At 37.7% G+C, this 13,360-nt stretch overlaps 2 protein-coding genes across 2 annotated transcripts in view; one reads left to right on the top strand and one right to left on the bottom strand.

Moving 5' to 3' along the window:
* IMMP2L (inner mitochondrial membrane peptidase subunit 2) overlaps positions 1 to 13,360 on the bottom strand; it is a 702,214-nt gene that overhangs the window by 210,101 nt on the left and 478,753 nt on the right. The window lies entirely within an intron of this gene.
* Positions 7,960 to 13,360, top strand: part of LRRN3 (leucine rich repeat neuronal 3) — a 37,482-nt gene continuing 32,081 nt past the window's right edge. The window contains exon 1 of the mRNA XM_040472223.1: positions 7,960 to 8,600. The gene's annotated coding sequence lies outside the window, so the exon portion shown is untranslated. The remainder of the gene's footprint in view (positions 8,601 to 13,360) is intronic.

Raw genomic sequence — 13,360 nt, 5'->3', positions numbered from 1 at the left:
GCTAAGAGAAAGGGACAGTCTCTGGTGGCAAAATTGTGAGGTGAAGGACTTGAGAGCTGGCGGTGGCCAGGCTGCGGTACATGGAATGAAAGCAGGTCTGCAGTAAGAATAAAGCCAGCGCTCAGAAAAGCAGGCAGGGGAGAACAGAGACACAATCTCCCGGCAGCATCTGAGTCCATGGCTAATTTGTCTCTGAGGCCCAGCTTTCCCTCTGCTCATGTTACAGCATGTGAGACATTACCCTTGCTACAGCCTCACCTTTTTAACTTGAGCCAGTTTAAATCCAAGCTAGTTTCAATAGGGTTTGTCTCCCTGGCAGCTGAAAGTAAGTATCCATAGTGTGGAACAGCTACTAATAAATTTAAAATAGCGTGACTGGCAGGGACCACAGCTGTTAATCTCTTCGCATGATTTCTTGAAGAATATTCTACACACACCCAGAGATCAATAAATGCCATTGACAGCCAAACCCTGAATTCTACCAGTAAAGTCTGCAAATTTATCCATATGCATTTGACCTGATTTGAGCATTCCTTATACTACCCAAACTCTTCCAGCTCCCTGAATCAGAAACCAGCTGATGAATAGGCACTGAATCCAAAGACAGTGAGACCCAAATAACATACACAGAGTGGTAATAAACGAAGCAGGAGCTCTCAAAACGAAATGTGCATTGAGTGCCAACGATGTTCCCAGAACTAGACTTGATCATCTAATCAATTTATTTTTAAAGTCAGTCTAAAGACCAAAGATTGGAGCAACCCCTCCTCTGTTACCAAACAGTCCGACAAGAATACAGTAGAGATTATAAAATAGAATTTAGACCTGAACATTCAGTGGTGGCTCCAGTGTAGGTAACAACTACAAGAATAATCCATCTAGTCTACCACTCTTGAGAGTTGTAGTAAGTGCCTTTCATTCTTGAAAGCACCTTCCCTAGGCTAAAAGGAATAACTTGAACAATCACAAGAAGATTAGATAGAAAGCTTTAGCTCTGAGCCTCCTGCATTCCCCATCAATGAAGGAAGACAATCCGATGAGAACGCTAACAGTCACCTTTGTTCTCCTGCCTAGCAGAAGTCGAGAAACAGAAGTGACATAAAATATTCATGAAAATTCAAATGACCCTTTAACTTCTAGATGGTGCAATATAACTAGATGCCTAAATATTGTACTGACAAAAAATGTTTCTCTTGCAAAGAAACCACTGCTTTGATCTCTTGCTTAGATAATAAAGGGATCATTTTCATTAGCCCACCTCTACAAAAGAACCCATGTAAAATCAGGAAAATCCGAACTGACATTACATGCAAATATTGCACCAGGGGCAAACTGTTATCTTACGCCAACTTGGTTGTTGGAGTTTTATTTTTGCCTCGAACTTGCATGTATCTTAGTAGTTATAAGAACGCAACTGCATTTACTGTGTCCTAATTAAAGAAGATGAAAAGAGAAAGTGGCCAGCAAAGAAAGAAGCTAAGTCAAGAGACACACTCTATTCTCCCATAAATCATAGCTCTCTTATGAAAAATCTCATGTGTAACTGAAGTCACTGATCTGACAAAATCTCTCCCCTTGGGGGGCAGGTGTTTCATTACCTAAACAATTCTCCGATTTTAGTCAAATGTTTGGAACAAAACCAGCACAAAGAAGAGAACAGTCAATTACTCTTTCAGTCACTCAGTGAGGTTTCATTAATATGAAACCTTTTAATATGTAAAATGTGCTACTGAATATACAAAGTAAATAGGACATTACTTCTGCCTTCAAGTTGCTTACTCTCTAGGCACAAATAAAGTGTATGATATAGAATATATGGTAATGCATGTTGGAACAACATAAATAAAAAGTAAATTTAAGATGTGATAAAATAGGGAAAATACCCACTCTCACTGAGATGGGGAACTTCTTAAAGGATGAGATCTTTGAGCAGAAGCATTACAGAACTGGCACACTCACAGAAGAAACAAAGAGCTAAAAATGCAATGTGCAGAGTATATTCAGGAAATGATGAGGCATGTGACGTGCTGAGGAAGGGGATGAGTGGAGTTAGGAATAGGGAGAAAGGCTGGCCAGTGATAGGGGGAACATATCAGAGTTGACATTGCAGAGTGGCTCCAAGCGTCAGCCTTGGAGTCAGAAACACTTTGGTTTGATTGTTGACTCCACCAATAAGCAACTCCATGAGTTTTTGCACACCCAGCTCTCAGTTTTCTGATTTGCAAAATGAAACTAACAGCTAGTACTCTAACAGAGAGGAATGAACGAGACAATTCATGAAAACCTCCTAACAGACTACGTGGCACAAAATAAGCACACAGTTAATATCTACTATTATTGTTGCTGCTGTCTTAATTATTATGTTGTGGAAGAACTGAATACTAAGTTAAGTAGGTCAGATATTTTATTAAACAAGACAGCTCCAGTTGTAGAAATCAAATTCTACCTCAAAAGAAATTCATATCTTATTTTTTAAGTAATAGCTATTATATGCGATTATAAAAATACCATGTATTTACTGTAGAACATTTGAGAAGTGTAAAAAAATAAAAACCACCGGGGCGCCTGGGTGGCGCAGTCGGTTAAGCGTCCGACTTCAGCCAGGTCACGATCTCGCGGTCCGTGAGTTCGAGCCCCGCGTCGGGCTATGGGCTGATGGCTCAGAGCCTGGACCCTGTTTCTGATTCTGTGTCTCCCTCTCTCTCTGCCCCTCCGCCGTTCATGCTCTGTCTCTCTCTGTCCCAAAAAAATAAATAAACGTTAAAAAAAAATTAAAAAAAAATAAATAAAATAAAAAAAAAATAAAAAAATAAAAATCACCTATTATCTTATCGAAGATAACTACTACCAGTGGTTTGGTATATTTCTTTTTTTGATGTGTTTCTTTTCAATTATTTCTGTGCAACTTACAAACTATCTGCCTATCTGGCTATTTCTCTGTCTACCTGCTATATATATATATTTTTTTAAAGGATTTTCACTGTTTTATTTCACTAACTGTTTACATGGCTAGAGAATAAGAATAGTCAAAAGAAAAGAATAAAGAGATGCACAGAGAGAAGCCAAGATGAGAGACAGTTTGGATCTACAGAAAAAGGTAAGACGGAAAGAGGGTTAAAGGAGTCTGGGGAAGATAGACAGACAGAGACAGTGATTTATCTCCTTGATTTCTGACATCTTTCTCATTCCTGATGGTGAATTTCCTTGAGTGATAAAATTACTTTTGTTCTTCAGGTGGAGTTCTATCCCTCATTAAAAATAAGACCTATATGCTGTGCTACAGCAAAATATGAATCTTAACTCCATCATCACCCTGAACATGGAGAGATGCCATCCTGGGAGAAGCAGAAAGGGGACTGGAGTCCTTACAAGAGCAGCAAATTTATACTACTGGCTCACTTGTCTTACCCGCCCCCACCCCCATCAATCTTTCTGTTTCTTTTTATGTTTGCTAAATTCTGATAGTTGAATCTGTGTATTTCAGCATGTAAAGATCTCTTTCCTCTCCAGTTTGAACATTTGGTGGATCTCTGATTTTAAGTGTTCACAAAAAGCCATAATGAAGTTGCACAACCATGTGAATGTACTTTTGCCACAGAGCTGCAAGCTTAAAAACTGTTAAGCTTTTTTAAAAAAATTTTTAAATTAATTTTTAATAAATTTAATATTATATATTTTACCATAATAAGAAAGTCATAATAAAAATAAGACCTATCGTTAAATGAGAATCTTATTTTTGTTTCCAATTCTACTTTCTAAAATCCTTTTGAAAAAAGAAAATGAGAACTCTCTGATCCAACGTGCTTTTGTTCAACATTTTAACAAACAGCCAATGCCACTCCCCTTACATCATGCTTCTAACTTAATTAAGAGCTAATCTGCTATCAGAATTAGACTACAAAGGACCATGTCACTGAAGATCTTTCCAGTACAATGTCAGCCCCTCCTCATCAGTGGCCCATGCAGAGGTATTTAGCTTGCTGAGCATATCAACTCACTTTCCAACTAGACACTGCATTTCTTCAGAGCTCTATTTCTCAAATAGGGCCAGCAAATTCTTTCATTAACATTGAACAACCATAACTATATAAAAGATCCACTGCTTAGTGCAAAAATTCATTCCTTTTTAAAAATAGTATTTTATTTTTAGCATCCCTTGTTGCTGACTATAATGAATTGGTTGGCTCAGTCATCAGTCAAGCATTCATTTATTTTACAAATGAATATTGAATGCCTTGTGCAGTAAAAGAGTCTTGGCTCTATAGGCAGATAGAACTGAGTTCAAATTTTTGTCCATTATTTCATCGTTTTGGTACATTGGGCAAGAAATCTAACTTCTCTGAGCCAATGTTTCTACACTGTCAAATGGCAATAAACATCTATTTTATGTTGTAGAGATTCAACAATTTTTATAACATACAGTTAGTACTCAACAAACATTGTTTTTTTCCATGTTTGTATATGCTATCGAGCTTAAAGATGAATAAAATATAGACCCCCCCCCCTTCCAGGAGACTCCATAAGCTATAAAGGGACATGGGTCAAATTATAGAAACAATTGTAATACATTTTTAAAAGTGATAAATGATGGGGGGGGTGGTAAAGATTGAGAAATCATATCTTGTTAGAGGGTCAGAAAAGATTTCACACAGGAAGTAGCATTTTGACTGAGCTCACTTATTTAGGACCAGGTAGGTAGAGGCAGGAACCTGGAGTGGAAGGTAGAAAGGACATTCCAAACAAGGCAGAAAACTGGAACAGAGGATGATGATAGTTATGATAATGATAAGAGTGACAATGGCAATGATGGCAATAATGGCCGTGCCAAACATTCATTCAAGCTTACTATATCCCAAGTGCTTTTCTAAGCTTTTACACATATAAACTACTCTAATCCTCATAACAGTCTAGGAGCAAACTGAGACACAGAGATGTTAAGTTCTTGTTCAGGGTCACAAAGCTAGGAAGTGACCAGGTAAGCATTCAAACTCAGGCAATCTGTTCGCAGAAACTGCACTCTGACCCACAACCCAGATCACTTCTAACAAAGGTGCAAGGGTAAGCACTGCCCAGGATTGCACGAAATAGTGAGAAACCTTCCCAAATTAATAAGAACTTCAACCATTAAATCAATGAATAAATACTTATTGCACCCCTATCATTCATTTGGTGATGAAGACAGAACTTTTTCAACAAAAGTTAAGGGCAGCAATTATTCCTTTATGTTTTAAAATAATTTCAATACATTTTAATTAGAACAGAATACTCATTCAGGAAACCCTGCAGCTATTTACTACAAGGTAGCTGACATGCACACCCATATAATATAGCATATTTGGAATGTGCAACTTCTCTGAAGTTTTAGTGGGTTCGACGTAAAATCTCCAGAAAGGGGAAGAAAAGGAAAAAATGGAGAGGAAAAAAAGAAGTGGAGATCTACCAGTTATGCAGTAGATGAGAGGGTGATACGATAGGGGAAAAAAAAAAAAAAAACCTTGGAAGATGGAAGGATCTATTCTTGCTCTCCCTGACTAGCTGTGTGCATTTAGACATGTCTCTTGACCTTTTAGGATTCAGGGCATTATGGTTCTATGGTTCTATGGTTCTATGGTTCTCATCCGATGACTATTCACAATTGTACTAATTCAAAATCACGGAAATCCTATTCAATCACAGTTTAATGTGTTTACCTGGCACTTCATTATATGGTTGTGATAGCTAAATAAGTTTTTAACGTGTCTTTTTGAAGACCTACCTTTCGTATTTCCAGTAAATGGCTGATAATGGACAATCACCTGACCACATACTGATTCTACTAAGCTGCTGATGCTCTTGTAGGAAGAAGGAAACCACGGCCAAAGTACAAACTCTTCATCCTTTACACCCAAAGCCAGAGTTATTTTTCTCTTTCACATTACAATTTCACTTCTAATGTGCCATGCTATGAAATTTATAAAAATGAGTTTGGAACCTTTTGAATTTGTCATGTGCCTACAGCAAAAGGACAACTCTGCAAGAAAAGCAATCTTATACCCATATGCCAGAGAAAAGGTGAACAGTGAGTGAAAACAATCTCTTATGATATAGCATAAGCTAGAGTTTCAGAGTATTCAATTTTCACTAAATTAAAAATTAGATTTTTCTTTCATTTCTTAAAGAGACTGAAATTTAAAATATTAAGTATGATTGCTGGTTTCATTTATAAACCAAGAAAGTGGTTTAATCATGTATCTGATTATCACCACTTACTTTCATTATGGAAGTGCATTATAATTGGTTTGATTACTGGATTTGTCAATTATACAGTCAATACCAATCAACCAGAATGAAGTGCTTAAGGAGCCAACAGCATAAAACTAAAATTCCTTTTTCAAATAATTATCTCAATTTTATTATAATTCTTCCAATATGTGGAAATATAATCCTGCAGATGTTGAAATGATATGGAATACACAAGGAATTAAAGCTAGGAAGAGTAAAACTGAGGGTGGAATAATGAGGGTGATTATTACTATTATTACAAATACATTAAATTCTATGTAGACACCCTCCATCTCAACATCGCCAACTTGACATAATCCCTACCATTCACAGAGCAACATTATAAACACTACAGTGCCTAGTAAAGAATAAAGCCTTACGATAAACTTTCTGAAATCAGTGTTAGTAGGTTAACCAAGAAACTACTTTTGTGTTGAACTCATTTTTATTCAAAAGATTTGAAGCCATTTGAATTAATTTGTGGAGAATACAAAAATAAAGCATTTGAAAACTTAAAAAAATCTTACGAAGTCAAAGTATTCTGTGGTTAGAAACAAAGTTATTGTTCTTATAAATTTCCTAGTATTATGATTATAAGAACCAAAACTACTGGTCTATGTCATTTCAATAAACACTTAAGGAGCAATTAGATACGAAGTTTCCTCCTCCCCCTCCAAACTAAATCTAGTAACATGAAAATGTCATTTTATTTTACTCCACTAGAGGGTAGTCTCTCAAAACAAGGGCTTGCAGCCATGAATCTAGCCTGTTTTTGACCTGTTGATAAAGTAATCCTCATGTTCCATTCTCCTCAACAAGATGTTCCTCCAAGATACTAATTAAGGCTGTAAAACATGCACTTTTAAAATTGCTATCTATTTATTCATAGGTGTTCATTCAGAAATATAAACTGCTATACTTTTCTGTTTCTTTTCTAAATTTCTGATAATTCAATAAGTGTTTTACATATGTGGTATATATATCATATTTTCCTGGTAAATATACATTCAGAATTAGTAAGTCTAAGAATGAAGGAAAATCATTGTCTTGAGGATTTAATTTATTATACTTGAAATACCCCCCCAAGAGTAGTAAAACATACCTCCTTAAATACACATACACAGAAATACCCACACAAAAACCTTGACACATGTACACATTCATATGTAGCTGTCAGACTAATTGTATCAGATATAAAGAAATGAATGTAATTGGAAATGCTTACTTTTTAAAAATACCCCTTCATATGCCAATGTTGTGAATTATAGAGAAGCAAATATATGCTTTATTTTTAAAATGTGGTCAAACCAGATAAGAAATGTCATTGCTTTTTAAAAAAAAAAGTATTATTGAACAGTAAGCACATGCACTAAATTAAGGAGAACCTACAGAAAACCAAATGCCACTCAAAACAGTTTCAAGCTACTCTTCGTAAATAATACAGTCCCTGGTGAACTTTACAAAGAGGATTTGTGTCTCTCCAGGTGTTTTTAATATTTGGGAAATCCTTATTTGTAGCATGCCCTGCTATTTTCAGAGAGAAAACACAGTTTCTCTAGACGAATGATCACCTAAAAATGGGAAAGCGTGTCAAAAATTTCTTCCTCTTAAAAACAAGAGGAAGAAAGAAAGGATGGAGGAAGGATGGGAGGAAGGAAGGGGGAGGAAAAGAGGAAGGAAGGAAGCAAGGAAGGAAGGAAAGGGAAAAGGGAGAAAGGGAGGAAGGGAGGAAGGGAGGAAGGAAGGCAGGAAGGAAGGAAACGATACCTAGGAAAATATGCAAGCCTGTTTCATTTATTTGTATCCTAAGCAGCAGTGTCATAGAACAGACAGGTTGTTTCAGCCAACCAGACGGGAGCAGCTGCGAATGCTACATCTTGGCAGTCTGAAGCGATTGGCTCCTCTCTGGGGAGTGGAGGGTGTTCAGTTATTAATGACCGCTGAGCAGGCAGCACCATGTCAGTGTGACAACTGATCGGGTGAACGATGCACCACTAACCACCATGGAAACAAGGAGAAATAAAGCCAGCTCCCAGGATCTCTCTTCACTGGATTGAGAACGTCAGCCTGCCTGCCGACCGAGAGAAAGAGTTCCGGAGAAAAGAAGGAACCCTAGCTGCAGCCTCCGGCCTCCCTTTATATTTTAGAATACAGAGATAAGATCGCTTGCATGTGTGCCCACCTATAGTACATGTTTGTGTATACTTTATTACACACACACATGCACCTATTTACACTCGGGCAAGAACACAACCATGTGATTATCGCAACTAAAGAACTGAGGAACCCAGCACACAGGGACACGAAAGGTGGTGTATCACAGAAACTGCTTTTGCAAGGTAAGTTTAAAATATCCATTTCTATTTAAATATGCTCTATTTCTTGTATAGTGGATGCTTGTTTTAGTCAAACCTAAATTCTCCGTTGATGTTTTCTTCTTATCTGAATCCTAAAGCATTCTTCTTCCCATTTTACTTTTGAGGAGAAATTCAAATGCAAAAGCCCTCTGGCTTTGGGTATGCTTAGCCGTGTTTGTGGGATTCTCCAACATGCATTTTACTAGCTTGAACGCCCATCAGAGGATGTGAGTGGGAGAGAAAAAGCAGTGCCGGGGAGAGGAGAGAGAGGAGGGTGAGAGGGGAGAAGGGGACAGTGGGAGTGGAGAGGAGAGGAAAGGAGAAGAGGGGAATTTTCTTTTTCTTCGCATTACTTGTAATAAAAATCAGATCACACATCATTCCGTATTTTGAAAGCAACCCCCCCCCCCAAGTAGGGCATTTTTCTCCCTTTCAGTGGATGGAGAGTAAGGCAAATGCTGCTGTATGTCAAGAGCTAAAACCATTAAGCAGAGTGGCAGAGTGAGCATATCGCAAACAGTTACTGAATTTCTGCCAGGCTACATCTTACGGATTGGGGTAAACGACTTCCCTTTAATAACATCCTCCCGCTGGTCTGAAGGGACAGTGCAAATGTCTGATTGCTAATGCAGCTGCAAGTGACACACACGAGGTAAAAGGATCCCATGAACCAGAAGAGTTCTAATCTTCTTTGGTAATTAACAGAATCACAGCAGGGTGGCCTTAAAGTGCATTTCCTATTTAAGATTTTTGTTCAAACCGACCACTATGTTCCCTTTGCTGTTACTGAGCTATGTGGCTTCATTTGCCTCTAATTTATTTATTTTTAACAATATGTCCTTGTTTCCATGCCTCTAATTTTAGTGAGAACAGGCTATGAATATGAGTAGAAGCTTCCTAATTCAGTGAAAAGTAGATAATGCGAAAAATAAAAAGAGAAGAAGTAAGGATTCAAAATATCTACCTAGGGAATAGTGTGCCCTGGTACTATAAATATTACTCATATCCTACATTTCTCTTTAGTTTCAGAAGCAATGCCTTTGAGACAGAATTACTCTCAGTAAACTATGAGCATCCATGTACTGATGATTCATGGAATACAGTGTGGGTTAATTTATACTTTCAGTCTTGTAAAAGGAAGCCAGCTACTTTGAACATGCTTACAAACAGACAACGTCAATTGAGGATGTTCGTGGAAACATGTACTACCTCCTTTAACGGGTCCTGTAAAGACATGAAAACAAATCTAGAATTTGCATTTCATCTTCTGGAGCTCTCTCCTCCCTTCCTTTAGTTTAACCAACCAAATAGTTAATGGAATCTGATTCTTTCCAACTGCATGGTATTTTTTTCCCCTACAACTGTGATTTCAGAGTTATTATTGGTTTCCTAGTTTATAATATGAGGCAAAACCAAAAGACAATAACCAGCCACTTAGATCCTGCCACTTTCCCCTAAATGTGTCGAAATATGAGTCACTTTGCAATTCGTAAGAAGTCAGTTAATTCCAGCGACCTTTGTAAATGATGACCATAAAGCAGCTCTGACAATATGCCACTGGCTTCGATTTTCCGTCTGTAAAATGAACAAGTTTAAGAAGAGGTTTCCTGCTCAGAGTGAAAAATGAAAGGTGCTGAAGCATTAGCTCCAATATTGGCAGGCTTGCTCACTCTGCCTCAAACGCCACATGCAATCTATAGAAAAAACAAAATGATTTATTACGAAGAGGAGAAGGTGTTTTATTTGCTTTTCTGCTATTCATTAGAAGTGCTGTTTTGCCACAGAACAGATCTGATATTTTAAGATACCTCCTTAGTTCCTAACCAGGAGGGAAAGCTGGAAGTAGATGCTCAGCCTCCCCATTGCAAACTCCTGTATAATGTAGCATTGCAGTATTGATTTCAGTTTTTCTTAGACCTATTCCAGGGAAACTTTCCATACCAAACACACACATACTTAAATCCTTACAGAGCCTATTTTTAAATGGCAATCAATGATACCTAAGAACAGCGGATTCACTTGTTAACCTTGGTAAAGCTCACATATATATTTTGTGGATTACACAGATCAACATTGTGCCCACTTGAGTCTGAGAAATACCATCATTCCAGGCGCTTGGTGTTGTCACTCTGTGTATGCCAGTGAGTTTGGTGATCTGATCAGCATCTACCAATGCCAGAGGATGGACACAGGAGCATGCCTGGAAAACTTAACCATAGTCTCCCCAGTCATGTAGCTATACCAGAAATAGGTTTCTGGCAAGACAAGCTTCAAAGGACCATCTTTTCAGAGTGTCACTTGTCACAGGCAACACACTGAGTTTGAATGCTGATGAGAAGGTGGAATTTCTGTCTTTCGTTGTTGTTGTTGCTGTTAATGGCTTAATAAACAGTGTTATCTGCTTCCCAGGCCAGATATTTAGGGACCTGTGAAAAAGGTGGTCAACTTAGGATCTTTAATTGTATTTTATCATTTCTTTGTTCTTTTTTACAACTACTGCTTCCCCCCCCCCCTTTTTTCTCTTTTGCCACAAAATAGGCTTGATGTTTTACCTTTATCCCCCCACTCTGAATTTTTTCTAGTGCAAAATTCTGGTGTGATGTGGCATAGTGATATTTATTGCAAACTAATTGAGTTGATCAGAAAGGTTTGTAACCTGAGTTAAAAAAAAAATAAAACACTTACATAAGTTAAATGTTATTGCTTAGTACTTAGCAGGCACTGAAGATGGTCATAGATGAGGCATCTGTTGGAGATATTGAAGGAGATCTTTAAAAGGAAGCTACTAGCATACTAAAAAATGAGTCCGTCCTTCTAGCCACAGTAAGGATGCCCCCAAAAGAATCATTTAAAATAACGTAGCTCTAGCCTATGTGAAGAAACAATGGACACATTTGCAGCCCACTAAGCTGTTTCAGGTAGACCTGATTCTAAGGATTCAATCACTTATCTATCACTCATTAGTCCCATGAAACTAAATAAAGCAGGTAAACACCGGGCACTACATGAGTGCGTCCTATCTGTACTGTCAAGGATAAAGCTCTCTGATACTGGCTATGCAGTGAGTACTTAGGAAAGCTTCACTGTGTTGCCACTGAACACAGGTCCCGCCCAGAGCTCGGTGAATTCCTCCCTGCCTGTCTTCTGATAAAGTGATGCCTGGTTCGACACCTAGGAAGTAGAACATGGTAACAGTTATTCCTCTGACCACGATGTAAAAGGAAATCAAAAAGTAGGTGGTGTCAGAGGATAGAAAAAGTAATGGAGAAATAAAAATGTTTTCTTTAATGTGACGGGAGGGGTGGAAGAAGATCTCAGTAGATGCTATTTAGAGGTCATTAAATACAGGGTTGGAGGCGGGAAGACAAAATGCTCATCTCAAATCTATATGAAGAAGTACAGTACCCAACCAGCCATCTACTATATTTGCATAACTGTTAAGTTTGTATAAAACTGCTTACTATTATTATGTTCATTTATCTTTAGGTCATGATAAGGGAGGGCTTTTTTTAAGGTGTCATTAGTAAAAGCAACTTACACAACTTCAGCATGAGAGAATAAAAAAGGGAAACATAATTTCATACAATAAAAGAATTTTAGGATTGAAAACGACCCTTAGAAGATGGTATAATATGCTTATTTCACAGACTAGGAAACTGAGGCACAAAGGGTTTAGCATCTTTAGACCAAACCACACAAGACCAAATCTTTATCAAGGCCTAGAGTAGATCCCTTTAGTGTGCTCCCTCCAGTACTCCATTAAAAGTCTGCCTACTCAGTCTTTCAATTATTTTTTAAAAAGAAAAAAAAAATTAAGGAAATGTTCATACAGATAATCAAGTACTTTAAAAGCAAAAGTAAGCATCCAACAATAGAAGCAATAACAATTTGTAAGTATATAACACCCAAGTATTTCAAACTGATAATCTTTGGACATACTCTTCTATGTTTTGTAAAGAGTCATAAATATTAGAACTTTGCCCTGTTTGTTTTTTTTTAAATTTTTTTTAATGTTGACTTATTTTTTGAGACAATGCAAGAGACAGAGTGCAAGCAGCGGAGGGGCAGACAGAGGGAGACATGGAATCCGAAGGGGGCTTCAGGCTCCGAGCTCTCAGCCCAGAACCCGACGCAGGGCTCAAACTCATGAACCGTGAGATCATGACCTGAGCTGAAGTTGTACGCTTAACCAACTGAGCCACTCAGGCGCCCCATGATCTTTGCCCAGTTTTTAAAACATCTTAATAATATTATTGCTATCCTTCAGCTTTAGAGATTCAACTATTGGTTGAAAGTTTTTTCCAGAAATTTTGACGAGAATCTTTGTTTCCTTTTTTATTGGGTTTCACTGTAACATTTTAAGGCACTTACATGTGCCCTCATTAAAGAGTCCCTTCTCAGGGACCATGCTTGCCTTACCACTTTGCTGAAAACTTCCCTCTCTTCATCTCCTCATCCTGTCTTACCTTTTCATTTCCAAAGTTTGAGTGAGACTCTTTGTAGGCAATGACACCTGCCTTTCGTTCTACAGCCCTATTTTTTTCTTCCTAGCAAATTTTTCTTGCTTTCTAAAGGTGCTCTCCAAATTTTGCTTAGGATAATAGTAATGAATTGACCCCAAAACTTTGGAGAAGTAAAAAAGGACATAAAAAATAATAATTGTATTTGTGTAGCGCTATACTGTTTACAAAGCACTTTTTCAACAATGACATTTGTTTCTCACAACTTAGGAAGGAAGGTAT

This window comes from Herpailurus yagouaroundi, unplaced genomic scaffold, assembly GCF_014898765.1.
Source record: "Herpailurus yagouaroundi ecotype Mexico unplaced genomic scaffold, PumYag 100, whole genome shotgun sequence".
NCBI classification, from domain to species: domain Eukaryota; kingdom Metazoa; phylum Chordata; class Mammalia; order Carnivora; family Felidae; genus Herpailurus; species Herpailurus yagouaroundi.
The sequence above is the reverse complement of the archived record's forward strand: the minus strand, read 5'-3'. Positions and strand labels throughout refer to the sequence as shown.